Genomic DNA, 17,104 nt, shown 5'->3' with positions numbered 1-17,104 from the left:
GATGTCGCAGGAGCAGTCCCACTGATTCTGGTGAAGGTCAATTTGAGGCGATGGAGTGAGATGCTCCCGGGACTCCGCTCACGGGAAGGTACAGAAAGTAGTTGTTGGCGCAGGTTGAGTCTAGCCAGGGAGGTGCCGGCAAAAGCATCCAAGGGCAGGGTGCGCAGCAGGTTGTCATTGAGAAAAACCAACTGCAGGTTTGGCATTAGGCTGAAGGCGGCCGGTTGGATATCTCGAATGACGTTGTACTCGAAATAGAGGTAACTGAGCGCCTGCAGACCGCGAAACATGCCTGGGTGAGCCTTTCGATGTCGCTGCCATTCAAGTATAAGCTTTTCAAATTAGGTAGGTTCATAAAGGCGCCTTCTTGAACATACGAGCATCCGATTGTTACCCAAGTGCAGTAAATCCAAGCTGGAGAAGTTCCAAAAATCCGACCTGTAAATTTTCTGAATCAAATTCCCACTTAGATAGAGTTTCTTGGCGTTGAGTGGTCGTGGCAGCAGCTCAGAAATGTTATGGAAACCTTTCTCTTTACAATTGACAGTGAGGCCCAAGTCATTGATGTGTAAATTGCACATGCACCCTGTCGGGCAAATGATTGGTATAGGGGTCTGGTCTGGTAGGCAGCCATTGAGGCTGATTCAGCCCTGGGCAAATGCTACGAGGAGTGGGTGGTGTTTTTGTAGGTCTCGGCCGCTTAGTCGGTTTTACGTGTCTCTGTACTCTACCGAGGAGGCTGTGTTATGAAAAGATGACAACATAGACGAAGGCTTGGTGGGCCAGACATTTTCGTTATTAAACGGTAATCTCGGAATGCCGTGTTTGGCCTCCAGTTCTGCTTTCAGAGAGCAATGGACAAAGTTCGCTTTCTTGATCTCACGAGGTCCTTACGTGTAAATGAAAAGGGTATTCACACGTTATGTCGCCCACCAGTGCCGTGTAGGGATGCGCTCCAGCCAGGTTTTGAGCTGCACAATGTCACACACACAGTTCCATGGATTTTCCTCTCAGCTGGATCTCCATCAAGCTGCTAACCGATGTATTCCAACGTCCCCTTTATAGGGTAGAATTCTTAGCCGTTGCCACGTAAGTCAAGGTGCGTGAGAGATACGGACCTGAATAATAAATTGGGTAGCACGGGTATCAAATTGTCGCTCAAAATAAGTACTCTGAGTTTGTGCAGATTCAAACGCCCGCTCTCTATTCTCTTGATGACGTTGTAATCCGCCTGAAGATACTCGAGGCTCTCCAGCCCCATAAAAGTGTCATTCCTGAACACCTCCAGTTTGTTTTCATGCAGAAACAGCTTTTTCAAGATGCTCAGGCCACTGAAAGCGCCCACATGTATGTCCTGTAGCGCATTATTCCCCAGATTGAGTGACACAGCATTGTTAAGGTGCAAAAAGCTGTTAAAATACAGCTTGCGCATGGAGTTCTTTGCCAGATTGAGTTTAAAGGGTCTCGTCCACGCCTGGGAGATCTGGCTGACATTTGTAAATCCTTTGCTGTCGCAGTGGACGTGGAAAATGCCCTCCTTGACTTCACAGTAGCAAGGGTCAAAGCAAGGCTCATCTATTTCTTCCGACTCGCCCAACAGAGGGATCGGCGTGAGTCCATCCTAAAGCTATTGTGCTTAGCAGGGTAAACCACAGCATCCTTCCGCCGAGTCCTGATGAAGTTAAGGCTGAGAGCCACTTCACAGCACTGCAACAAAACACAGAAAAAGAGAGCGTGTCAGATGAGAAGGCTCAGACAGCGAGTGACAGTTGCAATGCTTTGAGCGTTTCACACAATAAACCACACAACAAACACCTCCTCCTTCCACATCATGACATGTTTACGATAGAGATCATGCATTATTATGGCTTTGACATCTTTCATCGATGATAGCTCGCACTACACCCAAAAACAGGACTCAAGGGCACAAGCATCAGCGTGTTTTAACCACATAGGAAACAAAGCACATCTAAACTGTTTAATGCACATCACCATTAGAACCCGCCTATTTTGCATCTCGCCACATCTGTCACACACATACAAACACAGGACAAGAGACGTTACTTTTGCCAATTCTAAACGATCGCGCCTTTCCGCGTTCACGCAAATCTCGAAAAGAAGATCAAGATCAATACAAATAAATGCATGCTCAAATCGAATCGATCGTCGCATCCACTTAACATTTCAAAAAAACAATGACAGGTGCATCCCAAGACGCCAAAACGCCAATTAGACCTTTAATGCGTAACGGAGGTTATTTGCTTTCCACAGTCTGAACGCACTTAATTAGCGCAGATGTTATCAGCAGATCAGTGGAGAAACTCAGAGCCAAATGCTGCTGAGTGTGCCACACTCTGCGGATCTCTTGGATTTCGAAAAGGGGGGGAAAAAAGGACCGAAAGCCCTCGAAAGATCTTGTTTTCCGTCCAGAAAAGACTGAAATTTTCCATGAATAGCGCACACTTTGTATTTTCCTCCCCCTTCTCTGGTGTCCTGGCTTTAGCGATCAATTCCGACGTCTTTCCATTCCCGAGCGGTAAAGTAGCGGATACCTACTCGGTTTTAGTGGTGTCCAACTTTACATCTCCAGGGTTTGGAGACGGGGTGGTCCCAGGTTGCCTCCGATGCTTGGCTACAAAGAAAAAAAAAGAGAGCAAGCGTTGGAATGAAACGCTTTTTAAAAATCCGTATTTTACGCACAAATAACAATAAAAAATATCAGCGTTCAACTCAACGTTTGACTTACGTTATTTTTGACTAAAAACGCGTTTGCTAAAACACGCTTAAAACTGGGTGACGGCACAGCAGTCTGCGCAGTTACATCAGAAACAAATCAATGCATCATTTGATTAAATACAGAGATTATTCTGTGGATCGCTCGTGTCATTCTCCCATCTCCAAAAAGTCTGTGAACATCTGAAATGCTCAAAATTCACCTTTTTTTTCACCGGAGCATCCGAAATAAGACGAGTTTAAATATTTCCCGTGCTTTTCCCCTATCTCTCTTCCTCTCTTTCGGTCTCTCTCTCTCTCTCTCTCTCCTCTACAAGACCAAGAAGAGAGAAGATGAAGACGTGATTTGAATGAAATCTCCTTTTTCTATAAAGGTTTGTTTATGATGCCGGTTCGTTCAGTTGTGGAGCCTCAGTTCCGCTTCGTGCGGTTCTGTTCGGTTCGTCCCGCTGCTGCGCTGCTCGCGTCTCTCATCGTGCGGAGAAAAGCTTCGGATCGTCACGGAAATGAGCTTTAAGAAAAGCGAGCGGGGAGGGAGAGGGCAGAGATTGGAGAGACGGCGTTGGCGGAGAGGGTTGGGATGGAGGAGGCACGAGCTGTTGAGCGCGCTGAGTGCCGCACCGGGAGCGCGCGCACATCCGTGCTCTCTCTCTCTCTCTCTCTCTCTCTCTCAATCATCAGCGATGTAACGTTATGTTATAGGGCGATCTCATCTCCGATTTGTGTTCAGAGATAAATGTCACAGGTTATTTAACTCTGAGCCTCACCGGTGAACTCTTCCGAGGCTTTGAATGTCCCATTCAGTTCCGCTGCGCAGCTTTTATATATATATATATATATATATATATATATATATCTTTCTATCCTTGGAAAATGTCACTTCGTTCGTTGAAATGCGAGTCCGCGGTTCCTCGGCTTAACGCGGCGAAATCACAAACGAAACAATCTAATAAGTCTATTTACTTTTCCTCTGTATAAATTTAGTTTGGTTTTATCTGCAGCGAAGACGGCTGAGGAGAATTCTACCGCGCGCGCTTCCCGCGCCTTGTCTTCCCGCGCTCTGCCTGCAGCGGGCAATCTAGCTCTGCGCGTGGGCAGGGTCGACGACAGGATACCTTTATTCTGCAAATTTACATGGAAATGAGGGAGAGGTTAAGGGTAACACTCTGTAATATGATTTATTAATGGCATAAAAAACATTATTGCTTTAAATAATGATAAAGAGATCGTTAATATAGATCCGAACTGATATGGAATTTAACTTTGATTTACAGGGAAGACCGGGGCTAGCCTTTGGACTTTTACTGTGAATGTTTTAAATAATTAGTTTTTTTTTTTTTTTAATTAAATAAAATAAAAAAATCAGGTTCTATATGTACATATTTTAAATCGTAGTCTTAAGCTACCAAAAAAAGAAAACAAACAAGCAAAATATATTTGACTAAACACACTTTTTTGCTGTAATAATACTATTATTATTAATAATTATGTAAAAACATAGACTTTAAAACATAAAAAGTGATAACTTGCCCAATAAAACATGACAGCTTGCCCCAACTGATATGTATATACTCGGACAACTGTGACAACTTTCCTTTAAAACTAGCCCTTGTCTCACATGTTTCTGTTTTAATAAACTACTTGGACCACAGATCTATTAATATTTGACAGATAACGTTTCAGCTGTTTAATTAAAGTTGGTATGAAGTGTTTAGGCGTATGCTATGTTTAAATACATTTACGCAAATTTCATAATAAGATTTGAGTTTCTGTAAACCGAGTCATGTTTAATTGGATCGCTCAAGGGCGATGAATGTTGAGGGTTATGATGATGTTTGCAGCTATAACTATCATCACTATCATTTTGGTTATTACAGATCGGATCAAATCTGTGATGCTAATCAAAATGGGGTTTTTATGATACAGACATAACTCTTTGACATTGTTTTTGTTCTCTCTCTCACCCATGTCTGTTCTTCTCAATAGATAACTTACTCAAATGGGTATCACAATCCTTTAAACAGATACAAGATGCAAAGAACACCTTTATATCTTATATAAATGAATTTAATTTATATTATGGAATTTGACTTGGCTGAGATATAAAGTTAAATCCAGCACACAGCCGTTGTATTGTAATAAATTACAGTTTTTCCATCTCTTCTCATTAATATAGAGGTAGATCTACACACGGGCTACTGATTAATCAGGATTATTATTTTAAAATCATCTTGTGTAATCTGTTCCATAATATAATATATGAATTAGAATGCAGTAATATGAAATGGACTGTAAAAGATTAAAGATTAAAACATCGGTCACTTACAAAAATGCATGGCTACCAATGATAATTTTATATAGTTATATATATATATATATATATATATATATATATATATATATATATATATATATATATATATATATATATATATATATATATAATTATTATTTTTATGTAGTAAAACAAAAATGATCTCTTTCTCTCTCTACAAATAAACATAAGGCACACTTGGATCCTAGTGTTGCTTATATTTGTCATTTTTGTTTTATTTTTAATAGACAATTCAACAATTGTTAATGTAATGGTGTGATATGATTAATCATGTTTTTAGCCAAGAAATCATTTACGGTCCTAAGTATTGATATAAAACAAGGAGTGTTGATGTATTTTTAATTATTAGTATGGACAAGCTAAATGAAGTATATGGCTGCTAGAATTATGGAAAAAAAATGTTCCACGAATATTGGTTTAACACGTAAAGGCTTTATTTTCTGCTTGTTTAGTGGTTGAGTTTGCTTATTATGAACATACAGGAGAATTGGCGTCTTTTGAAGATTTTTGTGTTGTTTAGAATTTTTCATTTTGGATTTTTTATATTATACCTACTCTTAGACTCAATATTATTGCCCTAAAAGTATATTAAGCACCCAAATGATACATTTTAGTACCTTTTAAAAAGATTCCACCCCAGTAACAGTTTTGTTTTTAAGAGCATAATGTATTTTTTCTAAGCTGGTGGTGGAAAAATACACTTAAAAATCTTAACCGCCATTATTTGAAAAATGACATTTCTTTCTTTTATTGGACTGGATGTGAATTGAAATGCAGCGCACTCTCGTTAAAGATGAGCGAACTAGTGAGTGAAGATTTAAGACTAAGCCATTGGTAACTAAAAGGACCCCGAAACCCGAGGGTCAGCGGGAACGTTTGTGTTCTGTGCTCACCTTTCACAATGCACTGACGCATGCAACATAAAGCCCCACCTAGAGGCCTTTTCTGATTGGCTGGTTAGTATCAGTCATGACGGCACAAGGTGGATTAACGTCTGCAAGAGAAAGAAGAGGAGAGAGAGAATGAAGGGTGAGTGAAGAGAAGGTTTAAGAGCCGCATCTGGGTTGGTGTGCAGCAGTGTGTAAAACTACCAGTCAATCATCTTGTCTTGTGTGAAAGCCATCTTTCATTTCTGCCTCTGCCAGTCACTCCTAAATCCCTTTATTCCTTTTTGTTCTGCTGTTTTTCTCTCTTCGTAAATCCCAGTGTACTGAAGCCAGTTCATAACATGTGTTGTTATTTTCCTCCTGCTTAATTTGCATTATTTTTTCATCAGTATGCAATTCTCTAGTCACAATTTGCCATTTCTAATCGCTTCTGATGTCACTTTTTGTTTTTAATTAATGCTGAAACATGCGCGTGTCGTAATATGGGCAAATGCAAATTCCCACATACACTTGTGACAGCTTTGTTCTCGGTAATGCTGCTGTCAAAATTAGAGTCCGCGCATTTTCCCTTAGCACAGAGATAAATGAAAATAAAATGAACAGCCATTCAAACCATTCACTAACCAAAACAAAATGTAATTTTATATAATTAATTAATTCATTTTATATGATATTATATTTTATATTCATTGAAAAAAACATACAAATAAAAATATACAATTTTTTTATTATCTTGAATTCATGTAGCATAACTTATATAAAAAAAAAAATATATATATATATATATATATATATATATATATATATATATATATATATATATATATATATATATATATATATATATATATTCATTTAATAAGTTATGCTACAGAATTCAAAATAATAATAAAAAAATACAAATTAAAAATGAAATGAACTGGCCTTTTTTAACCAAACTTTACATAAAGATTTTTGTCAATTGTTATTTTATATACCATTTTTCTTAAGAAAATGTGAGTTTTCTCATTATGTACAATTTATCTGTCAACTGAATCTAATTTGCACATTAATATCTTTTGAGTGCAACATGTAATGAAAAAAAGAAGTGTAATAATGGGAGTAATAATTGACAACTGAGCTTTTCATAATAATATATAATATTTAATAGAACATTGAAATATAATTTATTTCCTCTTAATTTGTTGTCTTCCAGAATGCATAATAAACATGCTTTTAGTCCCAGTGTCCTCATATGAGGGCCTGTATGAAATCCAACGTCCTGTTTCATAACTGAAAGTCTAATTCTGATTTGTAACATTTTCCTGAGATGTCGATTTATGATACACAGTTTAAAAAATATACAGACGCAAATGATAATTACAAAATATTAGCATATTTCCATAGGAGTGAATATCAGACCTTTTTAAAGACAACATCCAGTCATTTAGTATCGACTTAAATCTGTTCCATATAGTATTTATATAAAAATTTAATGTCCTCATATGCAGGGTCTCGGGAAGGTCTCTTGAAGACATTGCCACAGCTTTTGATTTAGTCCGTATCAGATAGTTCTGTCTCTTCACGTCATTCCAGACAGACTGGATGATGACGAGATCAGTCTCCGTGAGGAGAAAAGAGTCTCAATGGATTATTACATGTAATCTCAAAATGAATGTTTGGAAATGTAAACCTGCTGACACACTAGAGCAAAAACCGAGGTATTTATATACAATAATGGCACCCACGTCATTCACAATGCATCACAGCAGTGGAAGTAATGTGTTTTTTACATTGAAATGTCTTTACACCATTAAACAATAAATGTTCAAGGTGTCCTTTGGCCTGAAACAACATTTCTTTTGTGTGCTTCTGTCATGGTTCATCAGCCACCCTGGAATCTCTCGGTCCTGAAAACAAAAATATGGCAATGTCAATCACATACAAACTCATCTTCCATCACTAAAGTACTTGACATGTCCAGCCTAAATGCAGCAACCATTACTCACAGTGACAGCAAAGTGACTTGACATTGTAAAGGTTATTTAAAGATATCGCGCTTTGATGAAATTGAAACTCTTATTTCTCTATGTATGTTGGATCTCTAAAAGTCAGTTTGTGTCAACATTCCCTTTATTTCTAAAGAAACGGTGACGCTGGTGCATTTTGTAACCTTTCACCCGACTAAGTACAATCGTGGTCGACGGAGTCGATAGGTCTGCTGAGTTTGGGCAGGTGTCATGTTGTGCTTCGGCTCTCTTTGATGAACAGTATCAGGTCGGGGACGCACATGAATCTATGGACAAAAAAGCGGCCAAAAATAACACCCGGAGCATGAGGCAGATGGTGGAGCCAACTTTTTCTGTTGCAGGAAGCCCGGGCTCAGTCTGTGCCACAACTACGAGCATGCAGTACTTGTGCCAAAGAGACACGAAAGACCACCAGGATTACTATATAGAGTAAACTCCTTTCAGATACGCAGTACTGATCAGTTTCGTTTTTGCCTTTATGTTGGTTATGGGGTTTGTTAAAAAAAAAAAAAAAAAAAAAAAAAAAAAAATATATATATATATATATATAAATATATATATGCTAGTTTTTCTGTGCATCATTTTCGGCATAATTTCTCCAGTCCTCCATGATCCTCCAGAAATCATTCTAATATGATGATTTACACAATCATTTATTATTATCAGCGTTAAGTCAATAGCTCTGAGACGCGTTCTTTGATGAATGGAAAGTTCAAAAGAACAGCATTTATTTGAAATATAACTAAAAAAATTTATTTACTGCCACTTGATCAGTTTAAAACATCCTTGCCGAATAAAAGTATTGTGACGAGTCGGCTGCCCCTCCTCTTTATTGTCACCATCACCCCGTCCTTTATTCGCCGCCCTTCACCAGGCTCCGACGGGAGTGGGTGTGTTCGAGAGGAGGGGCGTGGTATCGGCCAGGTCTGGCGGCGTGTGACGAGGCACACCTGAAGGGGATTTAGCCTTGTCACCGCCGCCGTTAAATGCCCTGCGCGCCTCTCCTCGAGAGACCGGTCTCTTCCCCCGTGCATGCACGCTGGTGTCCTCGTGGGTCCAGGAAGGGTGCGTGAAGGAGCTCGTCCCGCCGCTAGACAAGCGCGTCGTGGGACCTCGCACAGTCCAGCGCGACGACTGCACCCGGATACGGCTGACGGGCCAGGATGCCGAGCCGTTAAATCCCCTAAATCTCTGACGACCGGAGGAAAGAAGCGACGGAGATGCCGCGGAAGAAGCCGCCGCCCCTCGCGCCCCCGAACAGGAGAGGGGAGCGCGTGCGACCGCCGGACTCCGCCCCTTACCTGGACCCTGCCCCTGAACACTACCTGACCTTCCACAATCCCAGAAGCACAACGAGGCACCAGTTTCCCCTCTTTATTTGGACACTTTTCCTTGGACACTTTATTTTGTACTATTTTTTGTTAATAAAAAGCCTCCGAGGCCTGACGCCACGCCCACTGTGTCTGTCGTTGGCTCCTCCCGTCACAGTGGTGGAGAATGCGGGCAAGGCGGAGCTTAGACGGCACAGTTGGGCGACATCTGATGACGTCATCCCCTCTCGCTGGTACCCATGCGGGACGGAGGAACAACGGAGACTTCGCTCCCAGCCACCAGGAAGGGTAAGTGACGCTTGCGTTTACTGTCATTTACCCGTGGCTGGTTGAGCATGTCGACTAATTCCCGGTTTCTCTGTCCCAAAAGAGAGAGGAGTTGCCCGAGAGGATCCCTGCCCCGCCCACTCCGACCGCTGGAGCCTGGTTGAGGAAGGTAGCACTCCTGCGTGGCGGCGACCGCCTGACGGGGTTGACGCTTGGGGAGGGGAATGTGACGAAGTCGGCTGCCCCTCCTCTTTATTGTCACCATCACCCCGCCCTTTATTCGCCGCCTTCACCAGGCTCCCGACGGGAGTGGGTGTTCGAGAGGAGGGCGTGGTATCGGCCAGGTCTGGCGGCGTGTGTGAGGCACACCTGAAGGGATTTAGCCTTGTCACCGCCGCCCGTTAAATGCCCCCTGCGCGCTCTCCTCGAGACGGTCTCTTCCCCGTGCATGCACGCTGGTGTCCTCGTGGGTCCAGGAAGGGTGCGTGAAGGAGCTCGTCCCGCCGCCAGACAAGCGTCGTGGGACCCCGCACAGTCCAGGCGACGACTGCACCCGGATACGGCTGACGGGCCAGGATGCCGAGCCGCAAATCCCTAAATCTCTGACGACCGGAGGAAAGAAGCGACGGAGATGCGCGAAGAAGCCGCCGCCCCTCGCGCCCGAACAGGAGAGGGAGCGCGCGCGACCGCCGGACTCCGCCCTTACCTGGACCCTGCCCCTGAACACTACCTGACCTTCCACAATCCCAGAAGCACAACGAGGCACCAGTTTCCCCTTTTATTTGGACACTTTTCCCTTGGACACTTTATTTTGTACTATTTTGTTAATAAAAAAGCCTCTCCGAGGCCTGACGCCACGCCCACTGTGTCTGTCGTTGGCTCCTCCCGTCACAGTATTCCTTTCTTTTCGATTACACTTCTGACCTTAAACGTCTAAATGGTAGTTTAGTTTCACTTATGATTTGAATTCTGACTCTTGAATAAAACTTCTAAAAGAGACCATGAGTTAAGCCTGTAGTACAAAGGAGTCGTGAACTGGAACCATTTTAGTTTGAGTATGCCATTATATTGCTTGTCTGTGTGCGTGTGTGTGTGTGTGTGTGTGTGTGTGTGTGTGTTTTCAAATACATCTCAGTTTAGGGACCGATTCTCACAATTTACTAATAGCTTTATTAGCTTGCATGTTACTAGCATATTGTCTGTTTACTACCTGAACGCATAACAAGCACCTTACTTGCTATTAATAAGCAGATTTATCGAGGGAAAACTTTTATGGTTATAGTAAATATGCTCCTCATCTAAAGTTGTTGCTTCATTCTACACTACTGTTTCTCAGCCTTCTTTCACTCCATCTGCCCTTGTCATCATATCCTTCATTTTTGACTGGTGCCCAAAATTACCACCTTGTTCATTATTACCTCTCTTTGAAAGTGAGATTACACAGTATTTGCCAGAAGCTGGAATAACACCCTGCTTGCTTGGCTGGCTCTACCGTGTTCCAGATCTTTTGCTGAGGTTTCTCCAAGGCTGACCCAGAACATCAAACGCACTCTAAAAATATCAAGCATGACGGGGCTTTTTAAATTCTCTTTGATTTGATGTTTTAGCGTGGAGCCGGCTTTCTTCCCAGTCTCTGGGTCAAACAACCCTGCTCTTTCTTCTTCAGTGGGGTCGCAAGACATTATCCAGAGGATTTTCTGGAAGCTAGCAGGATGGCGACCCAAATCTCAAAAGATAGCTGATGACGGCAACAATAAGACATCCTGGGAATTTCCCAGGCAGTTTTAATACTGTTTAAAAATGATTTAAACAGTATCAAACAGCCACCCACTTTGAAGTGTTTTAAGGGATCTTTATGATATTTAGGTTATTATAGTGTTCTTTTAGCACTACTGTAGTTGTTACAAGGAGGTCTACTGTACCGCCTCCTCCACACCGCCAGAGGGATCGGTCAACTGAATATCAAACATTCCTTACCAAACTCCATTTCCCATCATGCAGCATTCTTGGGACTGATTATGAGCACACCTTCACCTCATTTACATTCTGAGCATATATTATATGTTTGATTTACTATTTTGATTTTGATTTGTTTCGGTGGTTTTCCTGATTATTTGCCGCCTGATACTTGACTTTGATTCTGCTCAGCCTTCTACATCCTGTTTGCCTGTCTATTCTCATTAAAACTGAAAATGGATCCAAACCTCATCGTCCCCGACGTGTCGCAACGGTATTCATATTTCCTTATTTTCATTCTCATTATTCATATTGCCTCTTTCATTCATGCATGGCTCATTCGTTCATTTCCAATTTTATTTTATTGATTTCAGTTTTTATTTTAGTATTAGCCCGGTTCTGTCAACACTGCACTGACTCCTATTAAACAGGATATTGCTGTTTATTATTGTTATCCCATTATAGTCCACCATACCGTTATGTTCTCAAAACTCTGGCCATCTGGTAATACATAGAATATCAAAATCGACAGCTGCAGATCCTTCTCCTATTTAACAGACAAACTCTGGAACAATCTCCCTAACAATGTTAGGGAGGCAGACACACTCTTGTCAGTTTAAATCTAGATTAAAGACACATCTCTTTAACCTGGCTCTTTAACATAGCAGACCAATAGGCTTCTGTTACTCAAATCAATTAAAGGATAATATTTAATATGTAATATAACGTTACATTGTAAAAAGAATGGAATCTATGCTAATAGTAGTATGTTTTCTTATTTTGTTTCTCAGTCTGTATCTAGATCAGAGAGTGGATCAGCACCAAGAGATGTCTACAGCCCTGATTGTCCTGATTGTGACACATTAATGCACCTAAAACCAAAAATACATAATGCTATTTTGGGAAATTACCATTGATTACTATTACTAATACTGTCTCCTCTTTGAAAACTAAATAATGTTTAGCATGGGACAGCTGTCAATCTCCCAAACTGGAGAAAGAAATCAGCTCTGTCTGTTTTATTTTCCCCCTCAAAAAGCAGTTTGCTATGGCCTAAAACTGTCCCATTTTGCAAGCATAATATCTCAGAGGTATACTAATTTACTCCGAATATGAAGAGCTAGTAAAAAAAATTGAGAGAGAGACGGAGAGAGAAATCCTGCAGAGGAACTACTAATAGGCTGAAATTTAGCATAGTAAGCTAAAACGTTAACAGCCCCATCACCTCGATGCCCACACCTGTATAAACACCTTTTCTTCTCTGACAACGTGAGACTGCAAGAGAACTAGGACACAATTAATCAGACCCATATGGGTGAGAAGAATTAGACTGCAAGAATGCATTTATATCACATCATGACCAATAGCTGATAGCTCTGCAGCCATTAACTAGCTTTTTTAAGATCTTTAGATCTTTTATTCACTCTATCGTGACATATACTAAAATGAATCACTGTTCAGGGGCACCATGCAATACATGTCACGTATTATGCGGATCCCGGTTATCTCTATTAATCTCCTTCACTTCCTGTGACCAACAGCTTTATGGGTAATGCAGTTTCACATACAAACGGTAACGTCAATCATTGCTCGGATGCCTCCTTCAGTTCTTCAAGGAGTTTTAATGGCATGCCAGTGTAAATTCCTAAACTCGAAGGAATATAAAAGAAATTTTGAGGTCTTAGTCACATCTGACTAAGCACAAACATGGGTCAGGATTTTGTTGAAGGTATGAGCAATAGCAAACAGCACTCAAAACAAGCCCTTGCTTTTGCTATTAGTAGATTTTAAACCGCTCTTCAAACACAGGAACAGGGCTGGCCTACATTACAGCTCCTCTGTTTGGCTTGCCCTGTCTTTGGCCACAGCTGAGTAATTAGGCCATGGCGGTGTTGACGCAGTCTGTGGTGACCCGTAAAATGATCAACACGTTCTGTATTGCTCTCAGAAGGACAAACAGGAAGTGAGAGAAGGATAAGAGGAAGCAAACAAGGACGATGTAGACAGGAAAGGATGGAAGTGACTGAAGTTTAGGGTCAGTATAAATTTTATATGTGTTTTTAATATCAGCGAGGGCTATTAAAGTTCTTAATAATTCGTTTTTATTTTCAAACTTTTGTTTAAGTAATATTTTGCATGGGTCTTTTTTGATTAGGTTAGGTTTAGGAAATTTGAATGAAAGAGCATCCATCTCTATTGTGTGATGGATGGGTTTTTGGTTACTTGCCGCAGTTGCCTCTGGCTCGATTAGTTAGGGACACTTAATTTCTAGCGACTATCACAGCGGACTACACAGACCGTCTCTGCATTTAATAAAAATTAAGCGCTTAATCTTGTCATTATACATTTCTATCACTCTCTTTTCCTATTTGATACTTTTCAGTGCTTTGACACAATCTGTATTGTTAAAAGCACTATAGAAATAAAAGTGATTGATTGATTGATAAGGTGCATCTTAGAGATGCGCTATACATAAGGCATTTATAAAAATGTAATGACAGATGTTATGTAAAAAATCAATAACCATTTCTGGACTATGGGGGCGGAATTATTTTATACGCACATTACATTCTGCGTCAAATGATTGCACTCGGTGAGCTACTGCCGCTTTTCACTGCAACACAACTCAGAATAAACATTTTGATAAGAGACCATATTGTGACGTTTTTGGTTGAAAATTTTAGTACAAGTGCAACAAGAGAAGCGATTTATGACTTTCCTATCCATTTTCCTAGAAAATTTTTTATTTATTTAAATTTTGGTCATGGCCGCAATTCATCGAAAGTGTCATTAAAGACATTCATAATGCAACAAAATGTATTGATATTTGATATTTATTGATTTCGGAATAAATATAGTTTTTTCTAAGACACCAACCCCCCACAAAAAAACTAAATAAAAATATTAACAAAAATATTAAGGAGCACAACTAACGTTAACACTTACAAGAATATGATTTTTTTATTATACACACAAATCAGCATATAATAATAATAATTATACACATTATTACTGCATTTTTGATCATAAAGTAAGCATAAAACAATTAAAAAATTTTGACCACTGATTAATAACATCAAATGTAAAACTATAGTAATATACACTTGTGAATTAGTGTCTATATCCCTAAAGATTTTGGCAAGAAAAAAAGATTTCAATTTTTCATATTAAGCGTTTCATGTGAAAAAGGTTTGACACACTTCTGGCCAGAGACATTTTGACCTGTCGTCCCACCAGAGGTCAACCAGAAACTGCGTGGACATGTTAATTATCACAATTATCTTCCTCGACTCATCTGGCTGCCTAAAGGCCAAACATCAAGACAGAAAATTCACCCCACAACCACAGGACAAATATGAGACGATTGCATAGTGACGGTGAAGAATTATCACTGAAAGAAAAAAAAAAAAACTGTATAGTAATTACTGTAATTCATGATAATTGCTCCAATTAAAATGTAATATGAAGTGAAGAGTTAATGATGTGCCAAACGTCAGAGGTGAAACACTGAACAGGACGTCTCAAATTAGCATATTCAAGCATTTCTTAAACCTAAATGTAGTAGGTAAAACTGTGCTGAATAACTTATATCGACCTTCCTTTCGTGAACTAATCCTTCAAATTGAACTATTTTAGTCAATAATGGAAGCAGAACGTAGATTAAGATTGAGAGAACTCTGCATCTTGTCTTTTTTTTTTCTTCCCCATAACACTGTGACAAATGAGAGGAAATTTTCTTTAAATTAGTATTGTACGATTGCGAGAATTGCCACCTCATGGGAGGGGTGCAAAACACTTGGTGTTAGTGCAAATGAGTTTGAAATGACGGCAATTACGGTAATGACGACAGTAACACAGATGACAGAGAATATGATTGTTTATTGAAGTACCACAATTTGTCTGTAAATCAAGTCTTTTTTCTTTTGGATGAGGCCATCTGCTTTCTATTAGGATGAACATTGCATCCGAGAACTGCTAGTTCGTATTTTCAAGTTTGGTTAAAAATAGATTAAAACGGCTTTCGAATGAATTACACGAAAGACCGATTAGTTATTTTATTTTATTTCAAATATATTTAAGATATTATTCTGTTTTGGTTAATTCAAAAAAAAGTGCACTCACTCTCAGGCCGACCAACGGATGAGTTTGTTTCTTCACTGGAACAGATTTGGAGAAATGTAGTATTTTATCACTTGCTCACGCTGCAGTGAATGGGTGCCGTCAGAATGACAGTCCAAACATCCGATAAAAACATTACAGCAGTACTCAAGCAATCCACAGCACTCCAGTCCATCAATTAAAGTCTTATAAAAAAGCTATGCGTTTTTGAGAATGAAACCGATCATTAAAATGCTTCAAATCAATGCTAAAATATCCTAGCATTGCTTTCTCCAGGGAAAAGTCATCTCGTCTGAATAAATAGGGAAATATGCACAGATCCAGCAGCATTTACAAGCACAATCGGTCTAAGCGGCGAATTTTGATGTGAGAGGACAACAGAGAAGCAATAGTTTAAATAAAAAAAAACACTTGATAGATTTGTTTCAGCTTTTTGCTTCATAAAATGTTAACTGATGTACTGGAGTGGCTGTTTGGACTCTCGTTCTGACGGCACCCATTCACAATTGGTGAGCAAGTGCTGGAATGCAAACACACTCATCTACATCTCTGCCGGTCTGACAAGGAGTAAATATTTCAGTTATTTTTAATAAGTTGTGTGAACTATCCCTTTAAAGACCCCTCCATTCTGTTGCGTTCCAGATCAAATCTCTGAATGCGAGAGCGCATCGTGTGTGAGTTTTGATTGCACATGCTCCGTCTGTCAACTCGACACCTGCATGCACACCTTCCATTTTGAGTGTCATCACACAAGAGGATTTGTTGACACCGAACGCAGTGAGATGGAGAACTGAAGGGCCTCTATTTTTGTCTTTGTGCTTCCCGCCCCAAAATACTACCTTGTCGTTCTACCTCCAGCTCTTAATACCTGCCGTGTTCAATATGCTGTTTTCCTTTTTTTTTTTTTTTTTTTAGTGTGCACGCAACTGACTGACACAATAAGGTGTTTCAGGCCTGGGACAATAAATGGGTTTGATACAGCTGAAGTGGATCTTGATCTTATGCATTTTTAGGCACTTCTGTGTGTAAATGTATTTTATGGTTTTACAAACAAATCCCATGGATATTCAGCTCAGCTGAACCCATTTTCACACTATTACACAGCTGCAGAGCAGGTCTGTTGAGGTTCCACCTTCACCACGATCCCTTAAAGCAGCGGTTCTCAAACTGTGAGGCGCGTGGGAGACTTTCTTAGTTTTAAAATCTCATTTGCTTTCTCACGTTTAAATCTCACGAACTCTCTGCGCAGTTCTTCGCACAGGTGTCATGTGCACTTTGTTTAAACGAAGGCGTATCGTTGATGCACAAGATTCGATTGACAGAAGGGAAGATTACCAGTGAATAATGACTTAGATTCGGTCTCTCACTCACACCGATCTATTAAACGGCATCAGAAGACTCAGAAGAGCACGAGTTGGATGAACTCCTTTTATGAAACTTTTATGTGCTTTCTGGAGCTTGACAGTT

The 17,104-nt window shown here is 40.2% G+C and overlaps 1 long non-coding RNA gene and 1 pseudogene across 1 annotated transcript in view; both read right to left on the bottom strand.

The window, feature by feature from the left end:
• Positions 1-2,598, bottom strand: LOC122362760 (annotated as a pseudogene).
• A 1,004-nt stretch (positions 2,599-3,602) lies between these two features.
• LOC122362700 overlaps positions 3,603-17,104 on the bottom strand; it is an 18,158-nt gene continuing 4,656 nt past the window's right edge. The window contains exons 2-3 of the long non-coding RNA XR_006253152.1: positions 5,962-6,062; positions 3,603-3,855 (exon numbers count right to left, since the gene is read on the bottom strand). This is a non-coding gene — a long non-coding RNA (uncharacterized LOC122362700). The remainder of the gene's footprint in view (positions 3,856-5,961; positions 6,063-17,104) is intronic.

This window comes from Puntigrus tetrazona, chromosome 18 (genome assembly GCF_018831695.1).
Source record: "Puntigrus tetrazona isolate hp1 chromosome 18, ASM1883169v1, whole genome shotgun sequence".
NCBI lineage: Eukaryota > Metazoa > Chordata > Actinopteri > Cypriniformes > Cyprinidae > Puntigrus > Puntigrus tetrazona.
Note: the sequence above shows the minus strand (reverse complement) of the source record. Positions and strands in the feature narration are given on the sequence as shown.